At 42.6% G+C, this 15885-nt stretch overlaps 1 long non-coding RNA gene across 3 annotated transcripts in view; it reads right to left on the bottom strand.

Moving 5' to 3' along the window:
* Nucleotides 1-9455: 9455 nt before the first annotated feature.
* LOC145660340 (uncharacterized) overlaps nt 9456-15885 on the bottom strand; it is a 187737-nt gene continuing 181307 nt past the window's right edge. The window contains exons 1-3 of one of the 3 annotated variants that reach the window (XR_014126594.1): nt 12450-12580; nt 10880-10978; nt 9456-10750 (exon numbers count right to left, since the gene is read on the bottom strand). This is a non-coding gene — a long non-coding RNA (uncharacterized LOC145660340). Of the gene's footprint in view, nt 10751-10879; nt 10979-11480; nt 12581-15885 lie in introns of those variants that run through there. The other 2 variants (XR_014126593.1, XR_014126595.1) reach the window with 2 other exon arrangements.

A 15885-nucleotide genomic window follows, 5' to 3' on the forward strand; every position in this document is an offset into this window, starting at 1 on the left:
ACCTGTGTGGGAAAGTTTCCCAGTGACCTGAGTGGTGGACGAGGACAGTGTGTTGGTGTTGTAGAGTCTGTGGGCAAAAACACATGAACATGCAAATTCAACAGCATCACCCAGATGTGTTTGTTGCTTTTGTCCCGTTGTACCACACAGTGATATCTAAACTGGGATGTGATGGATATCTTACAATCAAAGTGCTTCTGGTGAAGTGGAACTTGGAATCTTCTTCAGATATATTTATTTCTCAGGCGGTTATTAGTAATCCTTGGATCATTCTTACTACAAACTTGTAACTCTTGTTAAAATGAACTTATATTACAATTATAATTAGTTTAGCATTACTGAATTTGTAATGTGTCTAGCTGGGGGGAAATTGACACACATGCACACACACACACACACACACACACACACACGCACACACACAACTGCTGCAATATGGCCAGACCCACATTTGAAGGACCTGGAGAAAGACATCATTATACACACCCTAAATGTACGTTCAAAGTGATAAAAATCTGCTAAAGTGATACACCACCGCCCACCCCAAAATACACACACATGCTCCCACACTCACAAATACATGCATGCTCCCGTGCACACACTATCACTGTGGCAACAGCTACTGGTTTACAGATGTGACAGTTCCCAGGATGCATCTCTTCCTCCTCATATATGTATTGCTAATGTGGGTGCACTGGGTGCAATGTGTGAAATGTGCACACACACACACACACACACACACACACACACACACATACACAAGACCATGATACTTTTGTATTGTATTGCATTCAGTGTGTTATGCAGTGGTAGTTCAGTGGTTAAAGTAATCAGAAGGTTGCCCATTCAAACCCCACTGCTACCAAGTTGCCACTGTTGGGCCTCCTCATATATGTATTGCTAATGTGGGTGCACTGGGTGCAATGTGTGAAATGTGCACACACACACACACACACACACACACACACACACACACACACACACACACACACACACATACGACTGCTGCAATATGGCCAGACCCACATTTGAAGGACCTGGAGAAAGACATCATTATACACACCCTAAACGTACATTCAAAGTGATAAAAATCTGCTAAAGTGATACACCACCACCCACCCCAAAATATACACACATGCTCCCACACTCACAAATACATGCATGCTCCCGTGCACACACTATCATTGATGTCACTGTGGCAGTAGCTACCGGTTTACAGATATGACAGTTCCCAGGATGCATCTCTTCCTCCTCATATATGTATTGCTAATCTGGGTGCACTGGGTGCAATGTGTGAAATGTGCTCACTTGTTTATTTCTGTTTGTGTTATTTATTCCTCACTTGTTCGTTCTGTATATGATGCAGCTGTTGGTCACTGTCCACTTGGTCAGGAAGACTGGACAGCTCATGCAAATACACACAAACACACACCCACCCACACAGGCACACCTACACACACACACACACACACACACACACACACACATACACATGACCATGCTACTTTTGGAGATTCATGGGCTTTAGGTTCTGCTGTGATTCAGCTCTGAACCTCATGATTTAATCAATAAATCACTAACTGACTTAGGAGGGATTCTGAGGAACAATGTCACGTTCACTCCAGTGACACTGTGATGTTTCAGAGAAAGCCAGATGCTCGAGGATAAAATGAAATGTGGTTTTAATCAGAAAAGGATAATCCAACACGGTCAAAACACAGACAAGGGACAGAACCAGTACTATGGGATAAACAGAACAAGGGAGCATCACAGAGAGGAACTACAGTCCAGGTCGAAATCTAGAGAGACAAAATATTCAGGCAGACAAATACAAGATGGCCAAAAAACAGAAATAAGAAACACAATATATAACATTCATCTAGCACTTTTTTTTTCCAAAGCAACTTACAATTATGACCAAATACAATTAGATCCATTGAGAATTAAGGGTCTTGCTCAGAGGCCCAACAGTGGCAACTTGGCAGCAGTGGGGTTTGAATGGGCAACCTTCTGATTACTAGTCAAATACTTTAACCACTGAACTACCACTGCATAACACACTGAATGCAATACAATACAAGTGGCAATATTTCCCAAAATGCCTCTCACAGGCAGTACTACTCTATCCTCTATCCTGTTCTCCTTCTGCTGCTGGGACTCATCCTACTGTATGAAAAGAGTTATTTACATACACCAATACACACACACACACACACACACAAATACATGTATACACATCAATAACCACACACACACATTATACAATCAGAGCTAGGAGAAGTTCTCAGTCTCACGTTTTTTTCTTCCTTAGCAGAGAGATGGCGACAGACGGATAGCAGAGAGGGACCAAGTCGACCAAGTACTGCATCGAACCACCTCCTAGAGTCCAGAATATAGCGCACTTCATAGATCAGGGCACAATCAGAGCTGTGGAGGAGTGGCCTCGGGAGAGACCTCATCCAAGGGCCCTGGAATCACAGGCTTCAGAAGGACCAAATGAAATGACCTTGAAACACAAAGTGAGCAGGTAAGTTGAGCTGATCTGTGACTTCATTCATGCACTTTGTAATTTAATTCGGACCTATACATTTGGGACCCAGCTTGCGACATGACCCTGGCTTGCGGAAGTCACGCGTAGAGAGCCACACTCTGTCACCAGATTGGTACAGCAGGGTCTCCCTCCCTTGTCTGTCCACCACCTCATTATATCTACGGTTCTGTTCGATACACAGGTGTGTCTCCTCCCATACTTTTTCAACTACAGTGAGGACCGTAGTGTTACCTTCAGAACATGGGAGGTCTGTAAGGAAATCTAAAGCAATGTGAGACCAAGGTCTGTCTGGTATGGGAAGTGGCATGAGCTTTCCTGTGGGTAGGGTCTTAGGTGTTTTACTCTGACTGCAAACTGAACACGAAGAAACATATTTATGAACATCGCCCGTCATGGTCTCCCACCAGTACCAGTTAGCCAGAAGCTGTCGAGTACATGTCTTCCCAGCATGCCCTGAAACCAGCGAGGAATGAGCTCACGTCAATAGGCGGTCCGGCACGAGGTAGGAACATATTGTTTCCCTGATGGACACACCTTTGGGATGACTGTGTCTTGCATGGCCTGTTCTGTTTCATCATCTATTTCCCATTGTATAGATGACAGGTGTTTCCAGCTAGGAAGGATGGTTTCCATCTCCTGTCTCCTCCAAGAAAACACAGGATAAGGGATTAGCTTTAGTATTCCAGGTCCCAGGATGGTACACAATCTTAAAATCAAATCTTGAAAAGAACAGAGTTGTTTAGCTGTAGGCATGTATTCCAGATTCCTGTGGTCAGTGATAACAAGAAAGGGATGATTTGCCCCTCTAACCAATACCTTCACTCTTCTAAGGCCAGTTTAATGGCCAACAGTTCACGTTCTCCTATTCCGTAATTACGTTCAACTGGTGATAACTTACGGGAACAATAAGCTACTGGGTGTAACTTGGACTTATCTTGTCCTTGTGAAAGTACAGCTCCTACCCCGATGTTAGAAGCATCAACCTCCACGACAAAGGGAACGGAAGGATCTGGATGCCTAAGTATAGGAGCCATGGTAAAAGCTTCTTTCAGTTTTCTGAATGCTTGGTCAGCCTCCTGATTCCACAATAACTTGGTTGTTGCTCCCTTCAGGAGGACTGTGAGAGGGGCTGCAATACTACTAAGTTCCGTAAGAATCGTCGGTAAAAGTTTGCAAACCCCAAGAAACTCTGGAGCTTTTTAACGGTGAACGGAACGGGCCACTGAATGATAACGTCGATCTTCTTGTCATCCATGGTGATTCCACTATGGCTAATCACATATCCTAAAAAAGTTGTGGTTGGAAGGTGGAATTTACATTTCTCTCCCTTGACATATAACACGTTATCCAGAGGAATCTCCAATACTTTTCGTACGTGTTGGCTTTTAATGGGTGAATAGATTAGGATGTCATCAATATAACAAATTTTCCCATGTATTTACAGAGGATATCATTGATAAAAGCCTGAAAGACAGATGGAGCCACACTGAGACCGTATGGCATGACTTTGCACTCATAGTGACCTCTGCTGGTGATAAAATTGGTTTTCCATTCATCACCTTTCTTGATCCTTATCAAATTAAATGCACTACGGAGCTCTAATTTGGTGAAGATCTTGGCTTCTTGTAGTAGTTCCAGAGTGAGAGGAATGAGAGGTAACGGGTATGAATATTTCTTGGAAATGTGATTTCGGTAGTCAATACAGGGACGAAGACCTCCGTCCTTCTTTTTTACAAAGAAAAATCCTGATACCATGGGGGAGGTGGATTGCTGAATAAAGCCTTGACTTAATACTTCATCTATATATTCCTCCTTGATCCTCTCTTCTTCTTGGGAGAGAGGATAAATACGAGCCTTGGGAAACACGGCTACCTCCAGGAGCTCAATAGCACAGTCGTAGGGAAGATGGGGAGGTAACAGGGTTGCTTTTTTCTTACTAAAGACCAAAGAGAGATCCTGGTATTCCGGAGCGAGGGAAAAGGCTTGTGTATCAGCAGGGCTCTCAACAGTGGTGGAATATAACTGGACAACTGGTAATGTCAAACAATTTCTTAGGCATTGAGATGACCACTGAGTGATTTCCTTACGTGACCATGATATAATTGGGTCATGTTGTTCTAGCCAATGTAGACCTAAAATGACTGGAAATGAGGCATCTTCTATGATGAGAAATGAGATGATCTCTGAGTGGATTGCGCTTGTGGTAAGTTTTATGGGAGTAGTGTGGAGCGTAATGGAACTGGCTCCTACTGGTGATCCGTCCAGAGCCACCAGGTGAAGAGGCTTGGGTAATAGCTGCGATGTCCAATTCCCATATAAGATGTGCGTGTATGAAGCTTCCCTCGGCTCCTGAATCAACTAAGGCTGTAAACATAGAAGATGTGTAGGAGCCCAACATAAACAAAAAAAAAATGTCTTAGCGATCATCTTTCTTGATGGCAAGATCTCTACCTTGTTTTCTGATGTGGGTGGCCTGATCCGTCTATGGCTCAGTGATGCTGGATTAGGTCGAAGACAACAATCCCTGATAACATGTTTTGAGGATCTACAATAAAAACAGAGACCATCTTGGGATCGAAGCTACCTCTCCTCTTCAGTCAAGCGTGAAGAATCACATTGCATTGGTTCCACTGTCTGCTCTCGTCTGAGCTCTGGTCTATAACTGGGAGAGGGATAGGTATGGTGAGAACTACTAGTTCTACATGGTTTTCGTTCCTGGATGAAATGATCCAGACGTATAGAAAGAGCTATAAGCCGATTCAAATCTTGGCAAGCCAGTTCATGTAAAACCTCTACATTGAGACCATTCCGGATAGTGACGTTCAACGCCTCCTCATTCCATCCACTGCCAGCAGCGACTGTATGGAAATCTCGTGCGTAGTCGGCCACAGAATGATTGCCTTGGTGTAATTTGTTAAGTATCGCCCCACTGGCTCTTCCATCATGCGGGTGATCGAACACAGCCTTGAATTGCTCAATAAAGTCGTCATAAGACGCCAGTTGTACGTTAGCCCAGATGGCAATCGCCCAGTCAAGAGCTTTGTCAGTTAGATGAGAGGTAATGAAGGTAATTTTATCTTGATTGGAACAGGTTGGAAGGCTATTGAAATACAATGAATATTGCAACAAAAAACGTTGACACTTGGGTAGCCATCATATTTTTCAGGTTTCTCACAGGGAGGGTTGGTTGGATACTGCTCATGGCGGTAGTAGGTGCAGGCGTGGGACTGAACTGAGAAGGAGTAGTCATCAATTGTAGCCAGGAGGTAAGTTCTCTGAGACTTTGTCCTAGTTCCAACATTTGAGTTTGTTGGTCTGCTTGTTGCTTGCCTATAGTATCCATTGACTGTGTGAAACCCTCAAGCAACTGGTGCTGTTGGTGGATTAGTTGACCCTGGTTGGTCAAAGCATCTGAGTCCGCCAACTGCATGGAGGTGAAGTATGGGCCAGGCAAAAATCGCATGCAGATAAAAAAAATAAGGATTTATTGTAGTAACAGGTAGTGGAAACGGTCACAGAAATAAATTAGTAACTCGAAAGTAGGGAAAACAGTCCGTGTCAAAAAATCATAAAGACCAACCAATAATCCAGGCATCAGAATCCAAAAGGAGCAGACAAAAATCAGAAACGGGAAACATTAAGTCAAAGTTCGGTACACAGGAAAACAATCCAAAGAGCGTTCGGTATGCATAGGACTCTAGAGGCAATACTTCACAGTGTCCTAATGTTCGAGACAGACTTAAACAATCAAGTACACAGGGGAGTTCAATATTCCGGTGATGACGATCTGACGTGAAGTTCATGATTGGTGGAGTCCTGGGTTGGGTGATGAACAGCCTGCTGAGTGCTATACTGTGATGAGGAATTGGGTAATATGACACATATGGGCTCAATGCTGGAATGTAAATAATGACCAACGCAGATATTAACACACAATGATGATTTTTCTAATGCAAAGATGGTACAGATAAGTGTGAAAAGTTAATGGAGCGCTAAGACTGGAGAGACGACATTTCACTGAGACATAAGACAATAAGAAATGGCGTCCTTGGAGGGTGACACTCTACTTTGGTGGGGCGGTGTAGCAAGAAGGATAAAAGAAGATCCCAAATGTCAGGTCTGCAGTTGTTCTCGAGGCAACTCCTTTGTTGGAAACCATACTGGTGTCAATAAAGACATCTTCTGTTTTTCTCTACCATCCTGAACATTGCCTGTTTGAGTGCTTTGATGTTTTGCATGACTCATCAGCTCTGTAAATATCTGAGCATCAAAGTTTCACATTCGCTATTACCCTCGGTCGTCAGGCATAGTGGAATGAACAGACTACATGATCAAAAAACTGCTAGCTGCAGTTCTATGTGAAATGCATATGACTCCTAGTGCAACCACAAAAGTGGCCCCTTTCCAAGTTTTCATGGGAAGACCATTTGAGCCAACCAGGCCTCCTGCTAGCTGTGTGGCACACTCTGATTAGGTTGTACCCTCATTAAGAGCCACCAACTCTGCCCCATAAACCAACGGCCAACCGACACTGAGGAAAACATGCAGGAGCAATGCAATGCACCACATGCCCCGGTGTGGTTTTGTCTGCATGCACAACTCCCACAACCCACCAATCCCACAACCCACCACTCACAATTTCAACATGTAACCTGTGACTGTCAGGTTGATCAGGGGTGAGGCACCCTGACAGACGTAACACATGTGTCACAACAAGACTTTTCTAAGAGGGGCCTTTGTGAAGCTGTTATGTAGGGTGATGCCACCTGAAGGAGATCAGGCTAACCAACCCTGATTAGCTCTCGGCTTGTGACCTCCCTCTGGTAGCCGTGAACTTGCGTTGTAAGCCATGCGTTACTTAACCAACATCACCTCAATTATCAACACTGGAGGACGCCACAACTGTTCAATGAACGGGTTGGTATTTCCATGACTTTTCAATGCTAGGCTGCACACCGTTGTCAGCACTCTTCAAATATCCTCTGACAAATGGTTCCATTTAAAAACAGTATAATAGCTATTTTTAAATAATTTATCTTTGCTCTGTTGCCAAGCAGAGATTCTATAGTTGTTTTAGTCACTTCATAATGTTGCCAAGCAGGTTTTCTACGTTTGTTGTGATAGCAGTCTGCCAAAACTACATTCTTCCTCTTTTGTGCCACTCATGCTGTCTATATATTCTAAGCCCTGTGTGACAATAAACTGGAGCACTTCTGAGTGCTTGCTGACTCAGTGTCCTGTGTGCACCTCAGGCACCTGAGGTTCACAAAGATGAAACCGGACTCCTCACTGAGAGTTGACCATCCAAATGCTTAACACACTGCATTGTGGGTAATAAGAATGCTCTGAATTTAAAATGCTCCTTAACATCTGTTCAACAATTTTTAAAAGTCTCAGGAAGCCAATTCTTTAGCTGCTCTAATTTCATGTGCTATTTTCATTAATAAGAAGAAAAGATGCCTTTGAATCGATAGTGAAATGAAATGACAAAACAGGGTGGTAAAAATATTTGGTGTGCGTGTTGGGGTTAGAAGTTTGTCAAAATTTCATTTGAATACACTTCCTTTCCACTGTAAGTGTAGAACATTCAGTAGACTATGTTTCTAAAGAGTGTGTATGTTACTGTAGGTTACTATGGAGGTCAAGGCCTGTTTGATATTCAAAAAGGATGCCAGAGATCCTCATCTTGGGAATTTTGAACTGTTTCCATCAGGTGTTTTTCACAGACTGCACATTAACTGGGGGAACCAAAAGGTTGATGTGGGAGGGTCTGTTCTACTGACCTGCTCCTGGAGTGAACATCACATACCACACACTCTTAAATGGATCTTCAGAGAGAAAGAAATCTACCCCACTGACCAGACTCAGGGTTACACAGGCAAAGTTCAGCATCTTAAAGATTCTCCAGGAAATATCTCTCTACTTATATCACCCCCGACTGAGGAGGATGGGGGAGTGTCCACAGTGTAAACACTGCAGTCCACTTCCTCCCACTGACTGGACTCTGGCTGTCAGGTGTTTCCCTCTGACTCATATTGTCTTTATCACTCCAGGACGACACTGCCATCCTGTGGGAGAAACTGACTTGGAGAACCAAGATGGATGATGCTTGTCCACAAACTCTACTACACCGTACAGTCTCAACATGCCTAATTCCTACTTCTTTGTGTTATATTCTGTGCAGATGACTTTTTGACTGGGACAGATGTATAGAGAATAACATTTTTCTCATTCAGTGTTTTTGTTTCAATCTTTCCAAGAGATGACATGGGGGTTTAATCATGAAGTTTGCACCTTGAGATGTAGATATCAGTAAAAGGACTGAATGAGGACGGACTTTAGTAGAACATGTGTGTGTATGTGTGTGTGCCAATTCTGCCCCAGCTAGACACATCACAGATAGTGATGCCCAACAGATAGTGGGATATCCAACTGCTGTCAGTGAACTGCACTCTACACACATTCTGCTGTCAAACTGCACCACGCACACCTTCATGATGTACTTGTTTATTAGTGGGTGTAAACAGAAAACACAACTCTCTGTCCTGCTCTTTATTTATCAAACAGCAATAGACTCTCACAGTGGAAGTGATGCGTACAGACAACGGACGGCATTTGACTTTAAAAGGCATGATTAATAACAGAAAACATATGCTGCTATTTAAAGGTCAAATATCAAAAAATCCTTCAATAGAGATATACACATACAATGCAGAAAAACTATTCCTTGAGAAAAATACCATAATGTAATAATAAAACGCAATACATTTTTTACAGACTCATAGAGCAAAATGATGCTTGTAGGAGTCAGAATTTAGTTCTAGATTAACAATATTTAAATTGACATTTGCAGCATTTAACATGTTGATTTAGCAGTTAGCCTCTTTTCTCAAGTGCACCAAAAACAAACAAACAAAACCCCCACAAGTTCTCTGGTTCTATATTTTTTCAATCTTAGTCCTGCCTCTACAAGTCCTACTTTATGCTAGTATCTAATTAGCAATTAGCAAGTAATTAGCACTGGTTCATCTCTATCGGACCGAACTACTGCACATTATTTCAGTGCCACTTAATGGGACAGGTTAGCGAAGAATCATATTTACTTTATTTTCCCTTAACCCAGGTGGACAAGACATGGTTGGAGTAAACTAAAGGAGCACATTTTGCTCCTTTAATTTAGAACAAAAGCTGCTAATGTTGCTAACAGACCATGCTTTTACTCAATAAATGTACACAATGTGATTTTAGACATTTATTAGACTTTTCAATATTACTTTATTCATGTATTTCACTACTTTGGTAAACTTATTTCAATCACCAAAACAGGTCCACATGAGTAAAGGTACTTTTTCACATGAGATGAAAAATTTCCATATTCCATACCTTGCTTTATACAGTGATCTATGTCACATTCTACCTCAATAGGAAGATAGCTGAGATTGTTCTGAACACAGTGATATCAAACATGTAAGTACCTTTAAGGTGAATTTAAGAAAATAAGCAGAACAGACATTGCTCTGAGCCTTCAGATGGTTAAATGTCAGTGGTACACCAAAATCTGTGAGCACCGAATTTTGTTACTGTAGAGCCTGCAACACACAGATCACCATTTCTGACGGCTGTTGTAAGAATATGTGACCACACCGTACTGTCATAAAAAAATGAGTTAAACACCAATCATGTATTTTAGGTGTTGTGATTTTTGATGGCTGGGTGCTGCTGCTCTCTGCTGATCCCAGATATAAATAACTTTGTGTAAATGAATGTATGAGGATGACAACATCTGTAGAGAGAAGGTAACACTCACCATCAGCAGCGTGGAGCACAAGGAGCAGATAAACACACACCTGCATTCTTACTGAGTTACACACACACACACACACACACACACACACACACAGCAGGACTGCTGCTACACACCGTACACACTCTTCAAAACTACAGTCTAGTGAATAATCTGACAGCTACACTTACAGTGGAGAGGAACTGTATTCAAATGAAGACATTCTGATAAATCTCTAACACACAGACTTGTTCAGGTCAGTGGGTACAGCTGATCAGATGTGTGTGGCAGGTCTGTTAAACAGGTGTGTAGGTCTGTAGCTGGTCTGTTGATTTCTCTTGGTTTTCTTCTCTACTGCAGACTAGCTGTTCCATCTCCACCAGCAGTGTTATAGTGAACTCTGCTCATTTCTGACACTGAAGCAGGTCACATGAACAAGAACAACTCAGTTCATTCAGGATCTGACTCACACATGGTAAAATGGATGTTAATGGGCACAATGAGAAAACAATCTGATTATAACAGCTTGCTAATGAGATTTTTACCTTTGTTTCTCTTGGTGTAATAAACCACAGCCACGATAATGTGGAGGAAGATCACAGTGACCAAAGCAAAGGGGATGTAGGGCAGAGTCTGAGGAGAGACTGTAACAACACAACAAACACTGACCCCAGTCTTACACAGCAGCAGAATACATTTATTTAACGCAGCTGTGAACTGTTTACTCTTCCAAACACTCCCTCTTAATCTAAATGTTAAACTAAACTAAATGTCATTTACTACTATTATTATTATCGTTAGTAGTAGTAGTATTCGTAGTAGTAGTATATAGTGGGGAATCATTTTATGGAGTTGATGGGAGAATATTATTAAACAAAAGCATCTTAAATTTAGTGGTAGTTGATGAACAGAATGAATGTGGGGCCTCTGCAAGAATAGAAAAGTATGATGAGTTGAAAGTACTGAAGGTTCTGTGCTTTCATGCATTTTACATGTTTACATTTATATTTTGTACTACAGAACTGATAAATGTACAGTTTGTAAAAGCAGAAGTGTTCGATTCTCTGTGTGTCAGTGGTGGGTAATACAGCGACTAAGTGTGAGGTTACAGGCTCTGGAGGTGCAGTGTTTCCTTCAGTCACTCACTCTTTTTCTGTGAGTGAATCAAACAGGAGCTCCTGGGTCGAGTCCAAATGGAACTGACAAGTCTTCACCTGAGCACCACCTGAGTGGGACAGCTGTCCCAAGGGTTTGTTAATCTCTCTCTCTCTCTCTCTCTCTCTCTCTCTCTCTCTCTCTCTCTCTCTCTCTCTCCATCTCTCCATCTCTCCCCAGCAGACATGCTCCCTCATTCCTGGCTTGGCCACCTCCTGTCACGTCTCTGTTGTACTGGGACTGTCATGACCTTTCATTGTTACCCTACCAATGCCAGTGTCTGTCTTTGTCTGTCCCCATTACTGTCTGTGTAACTGTCCCAATTACAGTTGTGGTTCCAGTTCCTGTTGTCCCGCCCCTGTCCAGCCCATCTCCCATTCTGATCCTGTAGAGGTTCCTGCACCTCCTCTCAGACGACCTCCAGTCCATCCCACTGTCCAGCCTGGAATCTTGTCCTCTCCTGTCCCTGAGTCCTGGTGTCAGTTTCCTTTCCAGCCTGCTGTCAGGTTTCTGGTTGCAGCACAGGGTCCTGTTTCCACCCCTCACCCAACAGACTTTTTTTCTCTTTTTCCAGATGTCCCTGTCAAGGTTTCTGTCCCCAGCCCAGACCCTGCCATGTTACACTGGCCTCGGGTTCGCTTGTCAGCTGGTACGCACGTCAGGAGCTGCACGTTGGGGTGGGGGCTACTGTAACACCCCTTCACCACCATCACACAGGGGTCCTGTGTCTCCCCTTTCACTTAGCTGCCCATAGGGTCTAGTCTCACCCTCATTATTTCCCATATAAAGCCTGAACCTTTCCAAACACTAATGTCAGTTATTTTGCCTTAATCGCATGTATTACTCTGTGTATGCAACGTTCACACGGTATGTTCATGCGTGCTTTCATTTTCATTTAAAACCACATCAAAGAATCACGCTTGCATCCTGCCCCACACTCGTTAAACCAATGCATGTTACCTCCATTGGTAGTTGATGGACTGAATGTCTTATAACCATTTGGAGACGTCACTGTAGTAGTAGGTTTAGTTGAAGCTGTTGGACTTGTTGTGTCAGTGTCCACTGGAGGAGGATTTACAGGTTTATATGGAGCCTCTGCAAGATTAGAAAAGTGTGATCAGTTATAAGTAATGAGGGTTCAGGGCTGTTATGTATTTAACATGTTTAGATTTTGTACTACAGAACTGATGTATGTACAGTTTGGCCAAGCAGATGTGTTCAGTTCTCTGTGTGTCAGCGGTGGTGATACATTGGCTATGTCTGAAGCTGCAGGGCTCTGTAGGTGCAGTGTGTCCTTCAGTAATTTTCTGAAAGTGAATGAATTAGGGGCTCCTGGGTCAAGTCTCTCTCTCTCTCTCTCTCTCTCTCTCTCTCTCTCTCTCTCTCTCAGTGCATTTCAGTTCAGTAAGCTTTACTGGCGTGACCATATACCACTATAGTATTGTAGTATTGCCAAAGTAGTATTACAACATGAACATTACACAACATTACAACCTTTGCAATTATGGAAATTAAGAATTCTGTTATGATAAAGAACTTGAAGAGAAACTGTAATTGGTCTGAAATAATAATAATTGGAAGAAGTAAAAGGGAAGAAGTGAAAAGAAAGGGAAGTAATAAATAGTTATTAATAATAAATAGGTAACTTTTATATACTGGGTAATATAGTGTGTGTGTGTGTGTGTGTGTGTGTGTGTGTGTGTGTGTGTGTGTGTGTGTGTGTGTGTGTGTGTGTGTGTGTGTGTGTGTGTGTGTGTGTGTGTGTATTTGGGTGGGTTAATCACTGTCCCTCATCTTATGGCAGGCAGATATGCATCACCCAGCTAAAGCGCTGCTTTCCTTCTTTTCGCCCAGTAGGATGGGCAGTTTGTCAGTGTTAAACAGACACTTAAAGTTGGGTGGATCGTCTTAGATTTTGTAAAGTAAATTTGCCGTATTTGGATGAATTTTTCACATTCAGTGAGGAAGTGCAGCTCTGTCTCTACAGTGTCATATTTACATTGCTGACAGAGTCTCTGTTCTCTGGGCAGCCATGACATTTATATCGGCTGGTCTGGACGGCCAGGCTGTGTTCTCTGAGTCTGGACTTTGTCAACGTGGTTCTGTGTTTAATGTCAGTCACTGTGTACAGGTCGTCTGCTACCGTGTACTGACGTTTTAGGGCCAGATAACGTTGCATTTTGCTTTGTGCTTGTGTTTGTGTTCCAGTGGGTGATGTAGTTTAGTTTGTGAAGTGTAATAATTTGGTTTGGTCTGATTGTTTGTACTTCAGACTGGTCCTGATGTGTTAGTGTGTGTTAATGAACTCAGTGTCAGCACCAGCTGTGAGAGGAGACTCTTCTCTCTGCTCTTCTTTTTTTTTTTTCTCTCTCTCCCTCTCTGCCTCTCTCCTTCTCTCTCTCTCTGCTTCTCTCCTTCTCTCTCTCTTTATGCAATAGTTTATGCTCCATCACATTTGATAAATATGAATGGTTGAGAAATATCTTGTATTTGTAGAGTCAGTGGTTCTAGCCCATCTGGTCTATTACACAGTTAGTGTTAACCATCCTCCAACTCCAGTCATGATCAGTGTCTGACCACTGAAACACTGCTGGCTGGATATCTTTCACTGTCAGAACACTCTCAGCCTACCAGTAGCACTGAATCCAGTAACACTGCTGTACCTGAACCACTCATACCAGTACAACACCCACTACCAAGCCTCCAGCACTGTAGTGGGATTGATGTGTGGAGAATGGTTCAGTATCCACATATACTGGGACATCTGTGGTCAGAAACTGACCAGTGATGTCCTGGGTGCAGGGTGACACACAAACTGTGTAAGACACCAGGTGGACACAGTCTGTAATTATACCTACACATTCACTTATTAGAGGTACTGAAAGTGTTCAGTGAGGGCAGGCGAAATGTATGGCAGTTGTGTTTAACTCTTCTGGTGACAGAGGGTGTCTGGTGACTAATATCTGAGGATAATTGGTCCACATGATAGATACATAAATATGTAATGGTGTTTCTCTACTTTTAAATATCCTGTTTAGTGTCCTGTTAGTAACATGTGATGTTGTTTCTTATAAAGTGTGTGGTGAATGTATTTATATTACATTTATGTGTAAAGTTCATGGTGGTCATGTACTAATATCTGACTAATATCTGAGGATAATGTGGTCCACATGTTAGATACATAAATATGTAATGGTGTTTCTGTATATTTAAATGTCCTGTTTTTGAATTTTAGTAATATCTGATGTATGTGTGTCTAATAAAGTGTGTGGTGAATGTATTTATATTACATTTATTTGTATGTTTAAAAAGTAAGTTCATGGTGGAGAGACTAAATCGACTTATGAGGTTTTCATTGGCATTAGGAATGCGGTTGCTAATAATGTTTTACATGTCTGATTATATTGATTATAGATTGTCTCTCTCCCCCTCTTCCCACCCTCCCTCCCTCCCTCGCTCCCTCGCTCCCTCCCTCCTTCTCTCCTTCTCTCCATCCCTCATTCTCTTTCTATTTCTTCCTTTCTCTCTCTCTCCCTCCCTCCCTCTCTGCCTTCCTCCCCTCCCTCCTTTTCTCTCTCCTTCTTCCCCTCTCTCTCCCTCCCTCCTTGTCTCTCTCACTTCCTTTCTTTCTCTCCCCATCTCTCTCTCCCTCTTTCTCTTTCTCCCCCTCTCTCTAGTGCAAATGAGAACAGTAGTAACTAAATAAGGAAACTAAACAAGTTGTGTGTAATATGGGTATATAACTGACTAGAACCTAAACAGGACAGAAGACAAGTCATTAACTACAGGCATGAAATACACATACAAACAGAAGATGTAACTAGAAACAGACAGAAGTAGAACTGCAGATCCTGCCGCTGGATAGATTTTTTGTTTTATGTAGTACAGCAGTTATTGGTACAGACCAGTCGCTATATGCAGTATGGCCCACCGCCTGCAGTTGAAGTGATTTTTTGTTTTGTAACCACGCCCCCATGATGGCACACACCTGCCCCTGGTTTAATGTTGTGTGTGTCTGTGTGTAGTTAAACCCCTGTTGGTGTGTGCATTAGTGTTGGTCATTGTTTATGTTGCTAGTCCTACGTGTATTCATGTTAAACGTATATGTGTTGCCGTCGTTAGTGTTCCTGCCAGTGTTGCGTGTATTCGTGTTATCCGTTTATGTTGTGCGAGTGCCGTAGTCGTAAGCGTTATGTGTTAATAAATGTCTGTCAAAGTCGAGGGAGTCTGTGCGTCCTGCTCCGCGCCCTGCGGCACTCCAGCTGTTACAGCAATCAAGTGGCACATACAACAAATGCTACAGATTCTTGAAGTGCTGATGTTTGTTCAGTTTTCCACCTGATCTCACTGAGTTTGTCTGTGTGTCTAGTGAGGGGTCTGGTGTTGTCTGTACAGG

This window comes from Electrophorus electricus, chromosome 2 (genome assembly GCF_041902795.1).
Source record: "Electrophorus electricus isolate QZ-2024a chromosome 2, ASM4190279v1, whole genome shotgun sequence".
NCBI classification, from domain to species: Eukaryota; Metazoa; Chordata; class Actinopteri; order Gymnotiformes; family Gymnotidae; genus Electrophorus; species Electrophorus electricus.